The sequence below is a fragment of the Dipodomys spectabilis genome, unplaced genomic scaffold (genome assembly GCF_019054845.1).
Source record: "Dipodomys spectabilis isolate Male_0828 unplaced genomic scaffold, ASM1905484v1 ptg000285l, whole genome shotgun sequence".
Classification (NCBI taxonomy): domain Eukaryota; kingdom Metazoa; phylum Chordata; class Mammalia; order Rodentia; family Heteromyidae; genus Dipodomys; species Dipodomys spectabilis.
This window is the reverse complement of record NW_024870962.1, coordinates 1,478,855-1,484,110: the sequence shown is the minus strand read 5'-3', so window position 1 is coordinate 1,484,110 and position 5,256 is coordinate 1,478,855.

Below are 5,256 nucleotides of genomic sequence, written 5' to 3'. Positions count from 1 at the left end.
TTTGAATCAGCTTGAGTAATTTGGGAGTGGAGTCGATGGGATTCTTTAAATAGAAGATCATGTCATCTGCAAAGAGGGAGAGTTTTATTTCTCCTTTCCATATTTGGATTCCCTTTAAGTCTGCATCTTGTCTTATTGATGTAGCTAGGCATTCTAATACTAGATTGAAGATTAGTGGAGAGAGTGGACATCCTCGTCTTGTTCCTGAGTTAAGAGGAAAAGGCTGTAGTTTTTCAACATTAAGTATAATGCTGGATGTAGGTTTGTCATATACAGCCTTTATTGTATTGAGGAATGTTCCATGGAGTCCTAATTTTTCCAAAACCTTCATCATAAAGGGGTGTTGGATCTTGTCGAATGCTTTTTCTGCATCTATTGGGATAACCATGTGGTTCTTATTCTTGCTCCTGTTGATGTGAGGAATATTATTAATTGATTTGCGTATATTGAACCAGCTTTGCATCCATGATATGAATCCTGTTTGATCATGCTTTATGATTTTTTAGATGAATTGTTGAATTCGGTTGGCCAAAATTTTGTTGAGAAGTTTTGCAACAATGTTCATCAAAGAAATGGGTCTATAGTTCTCTTTCTTTGATGAGTCCCTGCCTGGTTTTGGGATGAGGGTTATGATGGATTCATAGAATGTGCTCGGTAGTGAACTTTCTCTTTCAATTTCATGGACTATTTTGTGAAAACCTCACAGAGCCCAGCCTGGGGCCATTCTCAGGGTTTCTGTTTACTGATTTTCAATTGATTGTCGAGGCTGCTAGAGGAAGGGGCAGCCTCTGGCTCTGATTACCCAGTGAAGAAACCCACTCCTACTGCTGGCGCCGGAGCTGGGTGACTTTTCCCTGGGTGGAGCTGAGTCTGGCAGGTCACGCCGCCGTTAAGTTCTTGTGACCTGCTAAATGACTCGTTTTATTCCAAGGCCTGAGTTGGAGCTAGCAGCTCCTCCGAGCTTTGTCAGCATCCAAGATGGAGATCACCGGTGCTGGTGGGGGGAGGGGTGGCATTCCCTCCTCTGCTCCCTGAGAAGGAGGGAGGACATCAGGCTTCTACTCACGCAGTCTTAGTTCCTGGGTCGTCTCTGGTCTGTGAACTGCAGGATGAAGATTTCTGCTCCTTGTCGGTTCTTGCTGGTTTTGAGTAGAATCTGCTGCCCTGGTGCATCTGGCTCCTTTGTCCCAGATTCTCTGTTGCTAAGGTATGGCTCGTGCACTCCCCTGCTGCTGCCACAGCTGCCGCCGCCGCCGCAGCTGCTGGCAATCGCTCAGAAGTGTCTTCTTGCCTGGGTTTCCTTCTCTGGCCTAACTCTGTCCTGTGATGGCACACTTGGTGTAATTCTCTGGCTTAGGACTGTTCACTGGAATTCTAAAACTGCTATCTATGCGAGAGCTTACTTAGACTCCAGCTTCTCCTCCGCCATCTTCCCGGACTCCCCCTACTATAGAATTTCGATTAATGTCCTGGGTCTGAAGTAAGATATATAATACATACGCTAATCTGCATATTTCTCATAAGATGTAATCAATTTAATACATGTTATAAGTGTAATAATAGTCAATAAAATAATGAATGAATAATACAAAAAATAAAATAAATACACTCACAGCAAATTGCAATAAACATAATTATGTAGATATTAATCATTATTTCAAATGTGGATGAATATTACATTAACAGGGCTGAAGATTGAATTCAGGCCGAGGGAACAGGGCTGAATTGCTTGTCTTCAAAGAGGGTGAGTTTCCCCATCCCCCCAGTGAATTAGAGTTACCCAGACTCTGAATACCATTGCCAGGTCTGGCAGAAAACAAAGGGCATGAATTCCAAGCCAGGGAGCTTCATTAGTATTGTATGTATGTATACATGTATATATGTATGTATGGGACTTGAACTCTGGCCTTGGGAGCTGTCCTTGTGCTCTTCAGTGCTGTAATGCTTGAGCCACAGCACCACTTCTGGTTTTTTAGTGGTTTATTGGAGATAAGTGTCTCACAGACTTTCCTGCCTTGGCTGGCTTTGAACCGTGATGTTCAGATCTCAGCGTCCTGAGTAGCTGAGATTACAGGAGTGAACCATAGCTGATGCCAGGGTATTTTTAATTAATTATTTATTTATTATTATTATTATTATTTTTATGCCCACCACTGGGCTTGAACTCATATCGTGGCAACTCTGCTCAGCTAACATCAACCTAGGCTTGGATGGTGCAGCCTCTGGACCCACAGCCCATCCTGGTATACTAGGCCTCGGGGCTGACAGGAAAGCAAAATGAAAACAGCACCAATAAAAAAAAATCCAGGAACCACCTACGGATGGCAGTTCCTTGGTTTTCCTTCCTTGCATGTTGACCATCCCTGGTCCAAATAACACTGCTGCAACCTGTAGGTCACCTGGCATTGCTGAAGGCTGACAGGCTGTCAGCGAAGCCATAGGCCAACCTGGACACCTAGGCCCTGAGTTTGAATTCCAGTCATGCTACATACAAAGGGCTGGAGAGCCTAAGAAACTATTGTTTGTCCATAGGAACGCCAGAGAAATATGATCAATGTCATGGTTGGATGAGTAGTTCATCAATCAGTCTAGTATAAATTTAGACCCAATAATCACAGAACACAGATTGATTTTAATTCATAGTTTATTATGCATTAAAAGAATAAATGGAGTCCTCACTAAACACCTGAGAATCTGTACGAATGTAGTATATGTCATTTAATTCCACATAGACATCACTGGCAGTATCAAAATATCTAAATACATATTTATCTTTATACCAGATAAATAAATATATATATATCTGTTATATATACCAGATAGAAAGGTACTGCTATTTTGGCCAAACCTGTGGCTCCATCCTAGGTCCTGGGATCCACTTGGCAGCTGAATGAGCTAGAGGCTGCCATGCTGACACTCACCCATTCATGAATTGGGATTTCTAGGCCCTCAGTTCAGGTACCAGCATTGCCAAATATTTCATCTTGGAGTAAGAATCCAAGTGAGACACCTGTTTTCCATTTCTGTGCACTTGCTGAGTGTCAGGTATGATGTACATAATATGTATGCAAAGCTACATGCTACAGAATAGATTGGAATAAATGTAATAAATGATATAGGTGCACTCACAGTCCATAAAATAAATATTAATTCAATCAATCAATAATAATGTGTAATGAATCACTACAACAAACATGATACAGACTGAATATATAGATGTAAATATAAATAACATTTAAAATGTCTATAAATGTTATATTTTTCGGGCTAGTGCTTGAATTCAGGCCTAGGGAAGAGCTGAGAAGTTCATGCATAATTCATATAGGAAATGATAGGCAAGAACTCTGGCACAACAATTATTTTTAATTAAGACTTCACGAAATGTGACAATAATAATTGCATTCAGGAAATCGAGTCATTAGGAAAGATCCAAGAATTGGTAGTCACATGGTAGATAGGATTCCAACACAGCTTGCCACATCTTCTCTATACAAATAGGTATTTATTAGCATACAAGCTTCAGCTTATGAATGGATAAATATGGTGCACAAACCCCACCCCGAAGCTCACTCTCAGGTCCTTGGTAGGATCTAGATCCTTAGTAGCTCAAAAGCTGTTGTTCTCATATGGACTCATTAGAAATATGGGCCTGCTAGGCCGAGTTCAACTCCCAGCAATGCCAAAAGGTTCATCCTGATGTGAGAAACTAATCCTTACAACTCTTTCCCTGTCTTGTGAAAGTCCTGGGCCTCATCGAGGATGGAGAATGCTATATAGGCAACTCTATAGACATGGGGAAAGTTGTCATCCATGGCAAAACAGATATACCTGTCACCATACTCAATAAAATACACAATACATCCATGAATAAGACTCAAAATTAAAAAAAAAAACTACATTGAAAGCAAAATGCATACCACACCTGTATGTAAATAGAGATCCTATTTTTAAAAAAGGTAAGCTTGTTATTTTGTCCACTGCTGGAACTTCAAATCAGGGCCTGGACCAGGCCTGACAGTCTAGTCTTCAGGGATGATGAGGTTGCCCTTCCCTCACAGTGCAACAGGGTTACCCAGATCTGAGTTCAAATCCCAGGTCTCACAAAAGATTCATCCTGATGTTAGAAGCCAGTCTTTACACCTATTTTCCTCTCCTATGGAAGTCCTGGGTCTCAGCTAGGATGGAGAATGAATGCATAGGCAAGCTTATAACAATGGGAACAGGGCATCATCCATGTCAGCAGAGTTATACCTGTCACCATACTCAGTAAAATACACAATACCTCCATGTATTAGACACAAAATAAGGAGGAGTGCACGGAACTCAAGATGCTATCCACACATATATGGCAATACATATCCTATGTTTCAAGTATGAATTTATGCCTATCCTGGCCCTCACTGGGGCACAACCTCAGGTCTTGAGAATGACTTAGCTCCTTAGTTGCTAACAGGCCGGTGTCCTCACCTTGACTCTTTTGCCAATTCGGCCTGCTAGGCTCTCAGTTCAAATCCCAACACTGCCAAAACATGAATCCTGATGTGAGAAGCCCATTGATCCACCTGTTTTCTGTCTCAAGAATGTCTTGAGTCTCAGCTAGGATGGAGAAGCAGTAGGAAGCTCTATAGAAATGGGCATAGGTTGCCATCCAAGTCAGCACAGTTATATCTGTCATCATATGCAATAAAATATAAAATGCATTTCTGACTAAGACACACAATAAAAAGAACAACTACACTGAAAACATGATGCATTCCACACATGTATGTAAATAGAGATCCTATGTGTAGCATAGGTGGGCATATGATTTTTGCCTGAGCTGGGGCTTCAATTCAGCCCTGGGACCAGGCCTGACCTTGTAATCTTCAACGATAGTGAGCTTCTCCTTCCCCCACAGTGCAAAAGAGTTACCTGGACCTGATTTCACATCCCATCTCTGGCAGTAAAATGGCGCGAATTCTGAGCTAGGGTGCTTCATTCATAATTTTTCAATTTTTTAATATTTTTTTCCAGACCTGGGGCTTGAACTCAAGTTGTGGCAAATCTGCCTCGGGTCCGATCATCCTAGGCTGCAGCCTCTGGACCCACAGCCCATCCTCGGATCCTAGGACCCCAGGGTTGTAGGAAAAAATAAAAAGCCAGTGGAGAAAAAAGTGGCTGGAAGTTCCAACTGGCATTTTTAGGTTTATTTTCATTTGAATGTTGACCATGGTAAGAACGAACCGGGTGGACTGCAGATTGATGGTGACCTGGTGT